Source organism: Eucyclogobius newberryi, unplaced genomic scaffold (genome assembly GCF_026437365.1).
Source record: "Eucyclogobius newberryi isolate DKJ021-1_F unplaced genomic scaffold, fEucNew1.0.hap1 SCAF_41, whole genome shotgun sequence".
Lineage (NCBI taxonomy): Eukaryota > Metazoa > Chordata > Actinopteri > Gobiiformes > Gobiidae > Eucyclogobius > Eucyclogobius newberryi.
Window position 1 is genome coordinate 173,973 of NW_027316068.1, and position 15,125 is coordinate 189,097.

The following is a 15,125-nucleotide window of genomic DNA, read 5'->3' on the forward strand; positions in this document are numbered from 1 at the left end:
GTCTGTTGGCTCCAATCACTCAAAAAGTCAACATGTTGCTTGGATCTGGAATATTCCCAAGAGCCTTAAAACTGCGGTCATTAAGCCTCTCTTAAAGAAGAGCAGTCTTGATGCCACAGTGCTAAATAATTACCGGCCCATCTCAAACCTACTACTACTACTCAGTTGTCCAATTTTTTTTATTTTTATCTTTCGAGTCCCATCATTGTAAGCATTCAGCTGAGTGGCGCAGCGGAAGCGTGCTGGGCCCATAGCCCAGAGGTAAATGGACTGAAGCCATGCTCGGATAGGACATTTTTACTTGCATTGAAGGGGATTTTAATCAGAATGTATCAAGCCAGTCAGTAATGTGTTGGATGATGGAAGCCGATCTTCAGCGCAATCTCCCCTTTCCACATTACCTTTGAATCTAGTAGCACATTGCTTTTGACCATCCTATACAGACTGCTATGGCATTTTTAATCAAGGGGATGTAGCTCAGTGGTAGAGTGCATGCTTTGCATATATGAGGTCCTGGGTTCAATCCCCAGCATCTCCAGGCAATCCTATTTTCTTTGCAATTGCCAGATTGCAGTGCGATAATTTTTAGAGAACTTCGCTTAAATATGTTACATCTTCAAAAGTGGAGCCCCAGTGGCCTAATGGATAAGGCACTGGCCTCCTAAGCCAGGGATTGTGGGTTCAAGTCCCATCTGGGGTGTATGAAAAGCATTGTCAGCTACAGTGACATTCATAAGTTGTTTTTGGGCTTTGAGCAGTATAAATGATATCTCCTACTCTTTGGCTAATGGATATTCAAAAATCAAAATTGCATCCACAAGCTTAAAAAACTCAATAAATCCATTGCGAACTGTCACCTTGTCATATTATAATGCAGTGATAGTATGGTATTGAGTAGGTTTATTCTCATCTGATGGCGAGATAGATGCTCAAACGCAAGCTTCAGAGTAAACTCCCAGTCCTACATTACCTTTGAACCTTGCAGCACTTATATAATTCAAACAATATTATTTCATCCATCCATCCACACTACTTGCAGGAAGGTGAGACAAAGTGGCCCACCCAGTTGGCCTGGGTTCAACTCCAGGTATGGGAACATAGTGGTCAGCCTTTTGGAAGACTTGAATCCACAGGATGAATAAGACACGCTGTGGATACAAGTGAAATGAAACTGGATGGGTGTCAAGAGAGGCATAGAAAAATCTCATCCATTTAGGATGCAGCATGCAATATGTAGTAATCAACCTTTAGCTGTTCCATGCAATGTAGCAGCGGTTGTACTTTAAAGCATCCCTTCACAGGGACTGGAACTTAAATCTAACTCCTTAGAACACTCGGCTAGAATATGTGGAGGGGCACAACACAAACTCAGAGCTGCTTGATAGTGCTTCTTACCCCATTTAAAAAAAAAAACTGTTTTAAAAATCACAAAGTGGCTCTATTTGGCTGAACCAAAAGCAAAATACAAATCCCGACATATGTGCTTCTTTCCATTACATGCAGAACCAAGCACATTTAGATATTAAAAATGCTTGTTTAAAAGCTGGTGACCCAACTATGTACTGTTCCTTAACCTCTCAAACATCAATGAGGCTTATGTTACAATTCAATCTGTTACACTTGATCTTTAAATTTCTCATATGGTCTAGGGGTTAGAATTTGTAGTTCTCGCCGAGGCAGCCTGGTCGACATTCCCAACTTCCAGTATGGGTATGTCTTGCCAAACCTGAGCTTACAATGCTTAATAAAACATGCTGTCTGCAGATATCATTGAAGCAATCCTGCAAGAATTCATGGAGGGTTAAATATGGTAATGTAATTGCGTTGGTTTCTGTATTTCTCCAGGTGCAATGAGTTTGCAGTCTTCTTTGCAAGACTCAGTTCAGAACATTAAAAATACCATTATTTGCAGATAACAAGCACACAGCCAGCTAGACAACTGGAGTTAACCCATTTAGCATTTTTGGCTGACAAAACTGTCCAAGAGATCACCACAAGTCTGAGTTCCACTACATGCTGCCTTTATGCATTGCCTACTAGATTTTTAAAGTCTACGGTGAGCAGTCTGTTGGCTCCAATCACTCAAAAAGTCAACATGTTGCTTGGATCTGGAATATTCCCAAGAGCCTTAAAACTGCGGTCATTAAGCCTCTCTTAAAGAAGAGCAGTCTTGATGCCACAGTGCTAAATAATTACCGGCCCATCTCAAACCTACTACTACTACTCAGTTGTCCAATTTTTTTTATTTTTATCTTTCGAGTCCCATCATTGTAAGCATTCAGCTGAGTGGCGCAGCGGAAGCGTGCTGGGCCCATAACCCAGAGGTAAATGGACTGAAGCCATGCTCTGATAGGACATTTTTACTTGCATTGAAGGGGATTTTAATCAGAATGTATCAAGCCAGTCAGTAATGTGTTGGATGATGGAAGCCGATCTTCAGCGCAATCTCCCCTTTCCACATTACCTTTGAATCTAGTAGCACATTGCTTTTGACCATCCTATACAGACTGCTATGGCATTTTTAATCAAGGGGATGTAGCTCAGTGGTAGAGTGCATGCTTTGCATATATGAGGTCCTGGGTTCAATCCCCAGCATCTCCAGGCAATCCTATTTTCTTTGCAATTGCCAGATTGCAGTGCGATATTTTTTAGAGAACTTCGCTTAAATATGTTACATCTTCAAAAGTGGAGCCCCAGTGGCCTAATGGATAAGGCACTGGCCTCCTAAGCCAGGGATTGTGGGTTCAAGTCCCATCTGGGGTGTATGAAAAGCATTGTCAGCTACAGTGACATTCATAAGTTGTTTTTGGGCTTTGAGCAGTATAAATGATATCTCCTACTCTTTGGCTAATGGATATTCAAAAATCAAAATTGCATCCACAAGCTTAAAAAACTCAATAAATCCATTGCGAACTGTCACCTTGTCATATTATAATGCAGTGATAGTATGGTATTGATGGCGAGATAGATGCTCAAACGCAAGCTTCAGAGTAAACTCCCAGTCCTACATTACCTTTGAACCTCGCAGCACTTATATAATTCAAACAATATTATTTCATCCATCCATCCACACTACTTGCAGGAAGGTGAGACAAAGTGGCCCACCCAGTTGGCCTGGGTTCAACTCCAGGTATGGGAACATAGTGGTCAGCCTTTTGGAAGACTTGAATCCACAGGATGAATAAGACACGCTGTGGATACAAGTGAAATGAAACTGGATGGGTGTCAAGAGAGGCATAGAAAAATCTCATCCATTTAGGATGCAGCATGCAATATGTAGTAATCAACCTTTAGCTGTTCCATGCAATGTAGCAGCGGTTGTACTTTAAAGCATCCCTTCACAGGGACTGGAACTTAAATCTAACTCCTTAGAACACTCGGCTAGAATATGTGGAGGGGCACAACACAAACTCAGAGCTGCTTGATAGTGCTTCTTACCCCATTTAAAAAAAAAACTGTTTTAAAAATCACAAAGTGGCTCTATTTGGCTGAACCAAAAGCAAAATACAAATCCCGACATATGTGCTTCTTTCCATTACATGCAGAACCAAGCACATTTAGATATTAAAAATGCTTGTTTAAAAGCTGGTGACCCAACTATGTACTGTTCCTTAACCTCTCAAACATCAATGAGGCTTATGTTACAATTCAATCTGTTACACTTGATCTTTAAATTTCTCATATGGTCTAGGGGTTAGAATTTGTAGTTCTCGCCGAGGCAGCCTGGTCGACATTCCCAACTTCCAGTATGGGTATGTCTTGCCAAACCTGAGCTTACAATGCTTAATAAAACATGCTGTCTGCAGATATCATTGAAGCAATCCTGCAAGAATTCATGGAGGGTTAAATATGGTAATGTAATTGCGTTGGTTTCTGTATTTCTCCAGGTGCAATGAGTTTGCAGTCTTCTTTGCAAGACTCAGTTCAGAACATTAAAAATACCATTATTTGCAGATAACAAGCACACAGCCAGCTAGACAACTGGAGTTAACCCATTTAGCATTTTTGGCTGACAAAACTGTCCAAGAGATCACCACAAGTCTGAGTTCCACTACATGCTGCCTTTATGCATTGCCTACTAGATTTTTAAAGTCTACGGTGAGCAGTCTGTTGGCTCCAATCACTCAAAAAGTCAACATGTTGCTTGGATCTGGAATATTCCCAAGAGCCTTAAAACTGCGGTCATTAAGCCTCTCTTAAAGAAGAGCAGTCTTGATGCCACAGTGCTAAATAATTACCGGCCCATCTCAAACCTACTACTACTACTCAGTTGTCCAATTTTTTTTATTTTTATCTTTCGAGTCCCATCATTGTAAGCATTCAGCTGAGTGGCGCAGCGGAAGCGTGCTGGGCCCATAACCCAGAGGTAAATGGACTGAAGCCATGCTCTGATAGGACATTTTTACTTGCATTGAAGGGGATTTTAATCAGAATGTATCAAGCCAGTCAGTAATGTGTTGGATGATGGAAGCCGATCTTCAGCGCAATCTCCCCTTTCCACATTACCTTTGAATCTAGTAGCACATTGCTTTTGACCATCCTATACAGACTGCTATGGCATTTTTAATCAAGGGGATGTAGCTCAGTGGTAGAGTGCATGCTTTGCATATATGAGGTCCTGGGTTCAATCCCCAGCATCTCCAGGCAATCCTATTTTCTTTGCAATTGCCAGATTGCAGTGCGATATTTTTTAGAGAACTTCGCTTAAATATGTTACATCTTCAAAAGTGGAGCCCCAGTGGCCTAATGGATAAGGCACTGGCCTCCTAAGCCAGGGATTGTGGGTTCAAGTCCCATCTGGGGTGTATGAAAAGCATTGTCAGCTACAGTGACATTCATAAGTTGTTTTTGGGCTTTGAGCAGTATAAATGATATCTCCTACTCTTTGGCTAATGGATATTCAAAAATCAAAATTGCATCCACAAGCTTAAAAAACTCAATAAATCCATTGCGAACTGTCACCTTGTCATATTATAATGCAGTGATAGTATGGTATTGATGGCGAGATAGATGCTCAAACGCAAGCTTCAGAGTAAACTCCCAGTCCTACATTACCTTTGAACCTCGCAGCACTTATAAAATTCAAACAATATTATTTCATCCATCCATCCACACTACTTGCAGGAAGGTGAGACAAAGTGGCCCACCCAGTTGGCCTGGGTTCAACTCCAGGTATGGGAACATAGTGGTCAGCCTTTTGGAAGACTTGAATCCACAGGATGAATAAGACACGCTGTGGATACAAGTGAAATGAAACTGGATGGGTGTCAAGAGAGGCATAGAAAAATCTCATCCATTTAGGATGCAGCATGCAATATGTAGTAATCAACCTTTAGCTGTTCCATGCAATGTAGCAGCGGTTGTACTTGAAAGCATCCCTTCACAGGGACTGGAACTTAAATCTAACTCCTTAGAACACTCGGCCAGAATATGTGGAGGGGCACAACACAAACTCAGAGCTGCTTGATAGTGCTTCTTACCCCATTTAAAAAAAAAACTGTTTTAAAAATCACAAAGTGGCTCTATTTGGCTGAACCAAAAGCAAAATACAAATCCCGACATATGTGCTTCTTTCCATTACATGCAGAACCAAGCACATTTAGATATTAAAAATGCTTGTTTAAAAGCTGGTGACCCAACTATGTACTGTTCCTTAACCTCTCAAACATCAATGAGGCTTATGTTACAATTCAATCTGTTACACTTGATCTTTAAATTTCTCATATGGTCTAGGGGTTAGAATTTGTAGTTCTCGCCGAGGCAGCCTGGTCGACATTCCCAACTTCCAGTATGGGTATGTCTTGCCAAACCTGAGCTTACAATGCTTAATAAAACATGCTGTCTGCAGATATCATTGAAGCAATCCTGCAAGAATTCATGGAGGGTTAAATATGGTAATGTAATTGCGTTGGTTTCTGTATTTCTCCAGGTGCAATGAGTTTCCAGTCTTCTTTGCAAGACTCAGTTCAGAACATTAGAAATACCATTATTTGCAGATAACAAGCACGCAGCCAGCTAGACAACTGGAGTTAACCCATTTTGCATTTTTGGCTGACAAAACTGTCCAAGAGATCACCACAAGTCTGAGTTCCACTACATGCTGCCTTTATGCATTGCCTACTAGATTTTTAAAGTCTACGGTGAGCAGTCTGTTGGCTCCAATCACTCAAAAAGTCAACATGTTGCTTGGATCTGGAATATTCCCAAGAGCCTTAAAACTGCGGTCATTAAGCCTCTCTTAAAGAAGAGCAGTCTTGATGCCACAGTGCTAAATAATTACCGGCCCATCTCAAACCTACTACTACTACTCAGTTGTCCAATTTTTTTTATTTTTATCTTTCGAGTCCCATCATTGTAAGCATTCAGCTGAGTGGCGCAGCGGAAGCGTGCTGGGCCCATAACCCAGAGGTAAATGGACTGAAGCCATGCTCTGATAGGACATTTTTACTTGCATTGAAGGGGATTTTAATCAGAATGTATCAAGCCAGTCAGTAATGTGTTGGATGATGGAAGCCGATCTTCAGCGCAATCTCCCCTTTCCACATTACCTTTGAATCTAGTAGCACATTGCTTTTGACCATCCTATACAGACTGCTATGGCATTTTTAATCAAGGGGATGTAGCTCAGTGGTAGAGTGCATGCTTTGCATATATGAGGTCCTGGGTACAATCCCCAGCATCTCCAGGCAATCCTATTTTCTTTGCAATTGCCAGATTGCAGTGCGATAATTTTTAGAGAACTTCGCTTAAATATGTTACATCTTCAAAAGTGGAGCCCCAGTGGCCTAATGGATAAGGCACTGGCCTCCTAAGCCAGGGATTGTGGGTTCAAGTCCCATCTGGGGTGTATGAAAAGCATTGTCAGCTACAGTGACATTCGTAAGTTGTTTTTGGGCTTTGAGCAGTATAAATGATATCTCCTACTCTTTGGCTAATGGATATTCAAAAATCAAAATTGCATCCACAAGCTTAAAAAACTCAATAAATCCATTGTGAACTGTCACCTTGTCATATTATAATGCAGTGATAGTATGGTATTGAGTAGGTTTATTCTCATCTGATGGCGAGATAGATGCTCAAACGCAAGCTTCAGAGTAAACTCCCAGTCCTACATTACCTTTGAACCTCGCAGCACTTATATAATTCAAACAATATTATTTCATCCATCCATCCACACTACTTGCAGGAAGGTGAGACAAAGTGGCCCACCCAGTTGGCCTGGGTTCAACTCCAGGTATGGGAACATAGTGGTCAGCCTTTTGGAAGACTTGAATCCACAGGATGAATAAGACACGCTGTGGATACAAGTGAAATGAAACTGGATGGGTGTCAAGAGAGGCATAGAAAAATCTCATCCATTTAGGATGCAGCATGCAATATGTAGTAATCAACCTTTAGCTGTTCCATGCAATGTAGCAGCGGTTGTACTTTAAAGCATCCCTTCACAGGGACTGGAACTTAAATCTAACTCCTTAGAACACTCGGCTAGAATATGTGGAGGGGCACAACACAAACTCAGAGCTGCTTGATAGTGCTTCTTACCCCATTTAAAAAAAAAAACTGTTTTAAAAATCACAAAGTGGCTCTATTTGGCTGAACCAAAAGCAAAATACAAATCCCGACATATGTGCTTCTTTCCATTACATGCAGAACCAAGCACATTTAGATATTAAAAATGCTTGTTTAAAAGCTGGTGACCCAACTATGTACTGTTCCTTAACCTCTCAAACATCAATGAGGCTTATGTTACAATTCAATCTGTTACACTTGATCTTTAAATTTCTCATATGGTCTAGGGGTTAGAATTTGTAGTTCTCGCCGAGGCAGCCTGGTCGACATTCCCAACTTCCAGTATGGGTATGTCTTGCCAAACCTGAGCTTACAATGCTTAATAAAACATGCTGTCTGCAGATAACATTGAAGCAATCCTGCAAGAATTCATGGAGGGTTAAATATGGTAATGTAATTGCGTTGGTTTCTGTATTTCTCCAGGTGCAATGAGTTTGCAGTCTTCTTTGCAAGACTCAGTTCAGAACATTAAAAATACCATTATTTGCAGATAACAAGCACGCAGCCAGCTAGACAACTGGAGTTAACCCATTTTGCATTTTTGGCTGACAAAACTGTCCAAGAGATCACCACAAGTCTGAGTTCCACTACATGCTGCCTTTATGCATTGCCTACTAGATTTTTAAAGTCTACGGTGAGCAGTCTGTTGGCTCCAATCACTCAAAAAGTCAACATGTTGCTTGGATCTGGAATATTCCCAAGAGCCTTAAAACTGCGGTCATTAAGCCTCTCTTAAAGAAGAGCAGTCTTGATGCCACAGTGCTAAATAATTACCGGCCCATCTCAAACCTACTACTACTACTCAGTTGTCCAATTTTTTTTATTTTTATCTTTCGAGTCCCATCATTGTAAGCATTCAGCTGAGTGGCGCAGCGGAAGCGTGCTGGGCCCATAACCCAGAGGTAAATGGACTGAAGCCATGCTCTGATAGGACATTTTTACTTGCATTGAAGGGGATTTTAATCAGAATGTATCAAGCCAGTCAGTAATGTGTTGGATGATGGAAGCCGATCTTCAGCGCAATCTCCCCTTTCCACATTACCTTTGAATCTAGTAGCACATTGCTTTTGACCATCCTATACAGACTGCTATGGCATTTTTAATCAAGGGGATGTAGCTCAGTGGTAGAGTGCATGCTTTGCATATATGAGGTCCTGGGTTCAATCCCCAGCATCTCCAGGCAATCCTATTTTCTTTGCAATTGCCAGATTGCAGTGCGATATTTTTTAGAGAACTTCGCTTAAATATGTTACATCTTCAAAAGTGGAGCCCCAGTGGCCTAATGGATAAGGCACTGGCCTCCTAAGCCAGGGATTGTGGGTTCAAGTCCCATCTGGGGTGTATGAAAAGCATTGTCAGCTACAGTGACATTCATAAGTTGTTTTTGGGCTTTGAGCAGTATAAATGATATCTCCTACTCTTTGGCTAATGGATATTCAAAAATCAAAATTGCATCCACAAGCTTAAAAAACTCAATAAATCCATTGCGAACTGTCACCTTGTCATATTATAATGCAGTGATAGTATGGTATTGATGGCGAGATAGATGCTCAAACGCAAGCTTCAGAGTAAACTCCCAGTCCTACATTACCTTTGAACCTCGCAGCACTTATAAAATTCAAACAATATTATTTCATCCATCCATCCACACTACTTGCAGGAAGGTGAGACAAAGTGGCCCACCCAGTTGGCCTGGGTTCAACTCCAGGTATGGGAACATAGTGGTCAGCCTTTTGGAAGACTTGAATCCACAGGATGAATAAGACACGCTGTGGATACAAGTGAAATGAAACTGGATGGGTGTCAAGAGAGGCATAGAAAAATCTCATCCATTTAGGATGCAGCATGCAATATGTAGTAATCAACCTTTAGCTGTTCCATGCAATGTAGCAGCGGTTGTACTTGAAAGCATCCCTTCACAGGGACTGGAACTTAAATCTAACTCCTTAGAACACTCGGCCAGAATATGTGGAGGGGCACAACACAAACTCAGAGCTGCTTGATAGTGCTTCTTACCCCATTTAAAAAAAAAACTGTTTTAAAAATCACAAAGTGGCTCTATTTGGCTGAACCAAAAGCAAAATACAAATCCCGACATATGTGCTTCTTTCCATTACATGCAGAACCAAGCACATTTAGATATTAAAAATGCTTGTTTAAAAGCTGGTGACCCAACTATGTACTGTTCCTTAACCTCTCAAACATCAATGAGGCTTATGTTACAATTCAATCTGTTACACTTGATCTTTAAATTTCTCATATGGTCTAGGGGTTAGAATTTGTAGTTCTCGCCGAGGCAGCCTGGTCGACATTCCCAACTTCCAGTATGGGTATGTCTTGCCAAACCTGAGCTTACAATGCTTAATAAAACATGCTGTCTGCAGATATCATTGAAGCAATCCTGCAAGAATTCATGGAGGGTTAAATATGGTAATGTAATTGCGTTGGTTTCTGTATTTCTCCAGGTGCAATGAGTTTCCAGTCTTCTTTGCAAGACTCAGTTCAGAACATTAGAAATACCATTATTTGCAGATAACAAGCACGCAGCCAGCTAGACAACTGGAGTTAACCCATTTTGCATTTTTGGCTGACAAAACTGTCCAAGAGATCACCACAAGTCTGAGTTCCACTACATGCTGCCTTTATGCATTGCCTACTAGATTTTTAAAGTCTACGGTGAGCAGTCTGTTGGCTCCAATCACTCAAAAAGTCAACATGTTGCTTGGATCTGGAATATTCCCAAGAGCCTTAAAACTGCGGTCATTAAGCCTCTCTTAAAGAAGAGCAGTCTTGATGCCACAGTGCTAAATAATTACCGGCCCATCTCAAACCTACTACTACTACTCAGTTGTCCAATTTTTTTTATTTTTATCTTTCGAGTCCCATCATTGTAAGCATTCAGCTGAGTGGCGCAGCGGAAGCGTGCTGGGCCCATAACCCAGAGGTAAATGGACTGAAGCCATGCTCTGATAGGACATTTTTACTTGCATTGAAGGGGATTTTAATCAGAATGTATCAAGCCAGTCAGTAATGTGTTGGATGATGGAAGCCGATCTTCAGCGCAATCTCCCCTTTCCACATTACCTTTGAATCTAGTAGCACATTGCTTTTGACCATCCTATACAGACTGCTATGGCATTTTTAATCAAGGGGATGTAGCTCAGTGGTAGAGTGCATGCTTTGCATATATGAGGTCCTGGGTACAATCCCCAGCATCTCCAGGCAATCCTATTTTCTTTGCAATTGCCAGATTGCAGTGCGATAATTTTTAGAGAACTTCGCTTAAATATGTTACATCTTCAAAAGTGGAGCCCCAGTGGCCTAATGGATAAGGCACTGGCCTCCTAAGCCAGGGATTGTGGGTTCAAGTCCCATCTGGGGTGTATGAAAAGCATTGTCAGCTACAGTGACATTCATAAGTTGTTTTTGGGCTTTGAGCAGTATAAATGATATCTCCTACTCTTTGGCTAATGGATATTCAAAAATCAAAATTGCATCCACAAGCTTAAAAAACTCAATAAATCCATTGTGAACTGTCACCTTGTCATATTATAATGCAGTGATAGTATGGTATTGAGTAGGTTTATTCTCATCTGATGGCGAGATAGATGCTCAAACGCAAGCTTCAGAGTAAACTCCCAGTCCTACATTACCTTTGAACCTCGCAGCACTTATATAATTCAAACAATATTATTTCATCCATCCATCCACACTACTTGCAGGAAGGTGAGACAAAGTGGCCCACCCAGTTGGCCTGGGTTCAACTCCAGGTATGGGAACATAGTGGTCAGCCTTTTGGAAGACTTGAATCCACAGGATGAATAAGACACGCTGTGGATACAAGTGAAATGAAACTGGATGGGTGTCAAGAGAGGCATAGAAAAATCTCATCCATTTAGGATGCAGCATGCAATATGTAGTAATCAACCTTTAGCTGTTCCATGCAATGTAGCAGCGGTTGTACTTTAAAGCATCCCTTCACAGGGACTGGAACTTAAATCTAACTCCTTAGAACACTCGGCTAGAATATGTGGAGGGGCACAACACAAACTCAGAGCTGCTTGATAGTGCTTCTTACCCCATTTAAAAAAAAAAAACTGTTTTAAAAATCACAAAGTGGCTCTATTTGGCTGAACCAAAAGCAAAATACAAATCCCGACATATGTGCTTCTTTCCATTACATGCAGAACCAAGCACATTTAGATATTAAAAATGCTTGTTTAAAAGCTGGTGACCCAACTATGTACTGTTCCTTAACCTCTCAAACATCAATGAGGCTTATGTTACAATTCAATCTGTTACACTTGATCTTTAAATTTCTCATATGGTCTAGGGGTTAGAATTTGTAGTTCTCGCCGAGGCAGCCTGGTCGACATTCCCAACTTCCAGTATGGGTATGTCTTGCCAAACCTGAGCTTACAATGCTTAATAAAACATGCTGTCTGCAGATAACATTGAAGCAATCCTGCAAGAATTCATGGAGGGTTAAATATGGTAATGTAATTGCGTTGGTTTCTGTATTTCTCCAGGTGCAATGAGTTTGCAGTCTTCTTTGCAAGACTCAGTTCAGAACATTAAAAATACCATTATTTGCAGATAACAAGCACGCAGCCAGCTAGACAACTGGAGTTAACCCATTTTGCATTTTTGGCTGACAAAACTGTCCAAGAGATCACCACAAGTCTGAGTTCCACTACATGCTGCCTTTATGCATTGCCTACTAGATTTTTAAAGTCTACGGTGAGCAGTCTGTTGGCTCCAATCACTCAAAAAGTCAACATGTTGCTTGGATCTGGAATATTCCCAAGAGCCTTAAAACTGCGGTCATTAAGCCTCTCTTAAAGAAGAGCAGTCTTGATGCCACAGTGCTAAATAATTACCGGCCCATCTCAAACCTACTACTACTACTCAGTTGTCCAATTTTTTTTATTTTTATCTTTCGAGTCCCATCATTGTAAGCATTCAGCTGAGTGGCGCAGCGGAAGCGTGCTGGGCCCATAACCCAGAGGTAAATGGACTGAAGCCATGCTCTGATAGGACATTTTTACTTGCATTGAAGGGGATTTTAATCAGAATGTATCAAGCCAGTCAGTAATGTGTTGGATGATGGAAGCCGATCTTCAGCGCAATCTCCCCTTTCCACATTACCTTTGAATCTAGTAGCACATTGCTTTTGACCATCCTATACAGACTGCTATGGCATTTTTAATCAAGGGGATGTAGCTCAGTGGTAGAGTGCATGCTTTGCATATATGAGGTCCTGGGTTCAATCCCCAGCATCTCCAGGCAATCCTATTTTCTTTGCAATTGCCAGATTGCAGTGCGATATTTTTTAGAGAACTTCGCTTAAATATGTTACATCTTCAAAAGTGGAGCCCCAGTGGCCTAATGGATAAGGCACTGGCCTCCTAAGCCAGGGATTGTGGGTTCAAGTCCCATCTGGGGTGTATGAAAAGCATTGTCAGCTACAGTGACATTCATAAGTTGTTTTTGGGCTTTGAGCAGTATAAATGATATCTCCTACTCTTTGGCTAATGGATATTCAAAAATCAAAATTGCATCCACAAGCTTAAAAAACTCAATAAATCCATTGCGAACTGTCACCTTGTCATATTATAATGCAGTGATAGTATGGTATTGATGGCGAGATAGATGCTCAAACGCAAGCTTCAGAGTAAACTCCCAGTCCTACATTACCTTTGAACCTCGCAGCACTTATAAAATTCAAACAATATTATTTCATCCATCCATCCACACTACTTGCAGGAAGGTGAGACAAAGTGGCCCACCCAGTTGGCCTGGGTTCAACTCCAGGTATGGGAACATAGTGGTCAGCCTTTTGGAAGACTTGAATCCACAGGATGAATAAGACACGCTGTGGATACAAGTGAAATGAAACTGGATGGGTGTCAAGAGAGGCATAGAAAAATCTCATCCATTTAGGATGCAGCATGCAATATGTAGTAATCAACCTTTAGCTGTTCCATGCAATGTAGCAGCGGTTGTACTTGAAAGCATCCCTTCACAGGGACTGGAACTTAAATCTAACTCCTTAGAACACTCGGCCAGAATATGTGGAGGGGCACAACACAAACTCAGAGCTGCTTGATAGTGCTTCTTACCCCATTTAAAAAAAAAACTGTTTTAAAAATCACAAAGTGGCTCTATTTGGCTGAACCAAAAGCAAAATACAAATCCCGACATATGTGCTTCTTTCCATTACATGCAGAACCAAGCACATTTAGATATTAAAAATGCTTGTTTAAAAGCTGGTGACCCAACTATGTACTGTTCCTTAACCTCTCAAACATCAATGAGGCTTATGTTACAATTCAATCTGTTACACTTGATCTTTAAATTTCTCATATGGTCTAGGGGTTAGAATTTGTAGTTCTCGCCGAGGCAGCCTGGTCGACATTCCCAACTTCCAGTATGGGTATGTCTTGCCAAACCTGAGCTTACAATGCTTAATAAAACATGCTGTCTGCAGATATCATTGAAGCAATCCTGCAAGAATTCATGGAGGGTTAAATATGGTAATGTAATTGCGTTGGTTTCTGTATTTCTCCAGGTGCAATGAGTTTCCAGTCTTCTTTGCAAGACTCAGTTCAGAACATTAGAAATACCATTATTTGCAGATAACAAGCACGCAGCCAGCTAGACAACTGGAGTTAACCCATTTTGCATTTTTGGCTGACAAAACTGTCCAAGAGATCACCACAAGTCTGAGTTCCACTACATGCTGCCTTTATGCATTGCCTACTAGATTTTTAAAGTCTACGGTGAGCAGTCTGTTGGCTCCAATCACTCAAAAAGTCAACATGTTGCTTGGATCTGGAATATTCCCAAGAGCCTTAAAACTGCGGTCATTAAGCCTCTCTTAAAGAAGAGCAGTCTTGATGCCACAGTGCTAAATAATTACCGGCCCATCTCAAACCTACTACTACTACTCAGTTGTCCAATTTTTTTTATTTTTATCTTTCGAGTCCCATCATTGTAAGCATTCAGCTGAGTGGCGCAGCGGAAGCGTGCTGGGCCCATAACCCAGAGGTAAATGGACTGAAGCCATGCTCTGATAGGACATTTTTACTTGCATTGAAGGGGATTTTAATCAGAATGTATCAAGCCAGTCAGTAATGTGTTGGATGATGGAAGCCGATCTTCAGCGCAATCTCCCCTTTCCACATTACCTTTGAATCTAGTAGCACATTGCTTTTGACCATCCTATACAGACTGCTATGGCATTTTTAATCAAGGGGATGTAGCTCAGTGGTAGAGTGCATGCTTTGCATATATGAGGTCCTGGGTACAATCCCCAGCATGTCCAGGCAATCCTATTTTCTTTGCAATTGCCAGATTGCAGTGCGATAATTTTTAGAGAACTTCGCTTAAATATGTTACATCTTCAAAAGTGGAGCCCCAGTGGCCTAATGGATAAGGCACTGGCCTCCTAAGCCAGGGATTGTGGGTTCAAGTCCCATCTGGGGTGTATGAAAAGCATTGTCAGCTACAGTGACATTCATAAGTTGTTTTTGGGCTTTGAGCAGTATAAATGA

At 41.2% G+C, this 15,125-nt stretch overlaps 15 non-coding genes across 15 annotated transcripts; all 15 read left to right on the forward strand.

Moving 5' to 3' along the window:
• The first annotated feature begins 466 nt into the window (after positions 1-466).
• trnaa-ugc (transfer RNA alanine (anticodon UGC)) lies at positions 467-538 on the forward strand. Its single transcript has one exon. It is a non-coding gene; the product is annotated as a tRNA-Ala (tRNA).
• An 89-nt stretch (positions 539-627) lies between these two features.
• Positions 628-700, forward strand: trnar-ccu (transfer RNA arginine (anticodon CCU)). The gene has a single exon. It is a non-coding gene; the product is annotated as a tRNA-Arg (tRNA).
• Positions 701-2,529: 1,829 nt separating this feature from the next.
• trnaa-ugc (transfer RNA alanine (anticodon UGC)) lies at positions 2,530-2,601 on the forward strand. The gene has a single exon. It is a non-coding gene; the product is annotated as a tRNA-Ala (tRNA).
• Positions 2,602-2,690: 89 nt separating this feature from the next.
• trnar-ccu (transfer RNA arginine (anticodon CCU)) lies at positions 2,691-2,763 on the forward strand. The gene has a single exon. It is a non-coding gene; the product is annotated as a tRNA-Arg (tRNA).
• Positions 2,764-4,571: 1,808 nt separating this feature from the next.
• trnaa-ugc (transfer RNA alanine (anticodon UGC)) lies at positions 4,572-4,643 on the forward strand. The gene has a single exon. It is a non-coding gene; the product is annotated as a tRNA-Ala (tRNA).
• An 89-nt stretch (positions 4,644-4,732) lies between these two features.
• trnar-ccu (transfer RNA arginine (anticodon CCU)) lies at positions 4,733-4,805 on the forward strand. Its single transcript has one exon. It is a non-coding gene; the product is annotated as a tRNA-Arg (tRNA).
• A 1,808-nt stretch (positions 4,806-6,613) lies between these two features.
• trnaa-ugc (transfer RNA alanine (anticodon UGC)) lies at positions 6,614-6,685 on the forward strand. The gene has a single exon. It is a non-coding gene; the product is annotated as a tRNA-Ala (tRNA).
• Positions 6,686-6,774: 89 nt separating this feature from the next.
• trnar-ccu (transfer RNA arginine (anticodon CCU)) lies at positions 6,775-6,847 on the forward strand. Its single transcript has one exon. It is a non-coding gene; the product is annotated as a tRNA-Arg (tRNA).
• A 1,829-nt stretch (positions 6,848-8,676) lies between these two features.
• Positions 8,677-8,748, forward strand: trnaa-ugc (transfer RNA alanine (anticodon UGC)). The gene has a single exon. It is a non-coding gene; the product is annotated as a tRNA-Ala (tRNA).
• An 89-nt stretch (positions 8,749-8,837) lies between these two features.
• trnar-ccu (transfer RNA arginine (anticodon CCU)) lies at positions 8,838-8,910 on the forward strand. The gene has a single exon. It is a non-coding gene; the product is annotated as a tRNA-Arg (tRNA).
• Positions 8,911-10,718: 1,808 nt separating this feature from the next.
• Positions 10,719-10,790, forward strand: trnaa-ugc (transfer RNA alanine (anticodon UGC)). Its single transcript has one exon. It is a non-coding gene; the product is annotated as a tRNA-Ala (tRNA).
• An 89-nt stretch (positions 10,791-10,879) lies between these two features.
• On the forward strand, positions 10,880-10,952 carry trnar-ccu (transfer RNA arginine (anticodon CCU)). The gene has a single exon. It is a non-coding gene; the product is annotated as a tRNA-Arg (tRNA).
• A 1,830-nt stretch (positions 10,953-12,782) lies between these two features.
• On the forward strand, positions 12,783-12,854 carry trnaa-ugc (transfer RNA alanine (anticodon UGC)). Its single transcript has one exon. It is a non-coding gene; the product is annotated as a tRNA-Ala (tRNA).
• An 89-nt stretch (positions 12,855-12,943) lies between these two features.
• On the forward strand, positions 12,944-13,016 carry trnar-ccu (transfer RNA arginine (anticodon CCU)). Its single transcript has one exon. It is a non-coding gene; the product is annotated as a tRNA-Arg (tRNA).
• A 1,969-nt stretch (positions 13,017-14,985) lies between these two features.
• On the forward strand, positions 14,986-15,058 carry trnar-ccu (transfer RNA arginine (anticodon CCU)). Its single transcript has one exon. It is a non-coding gene; the product is annotated as a tRNA-Arg (tRNA).
• Positions 15,059-15,125: the final 67 nt, after the last annotated feature.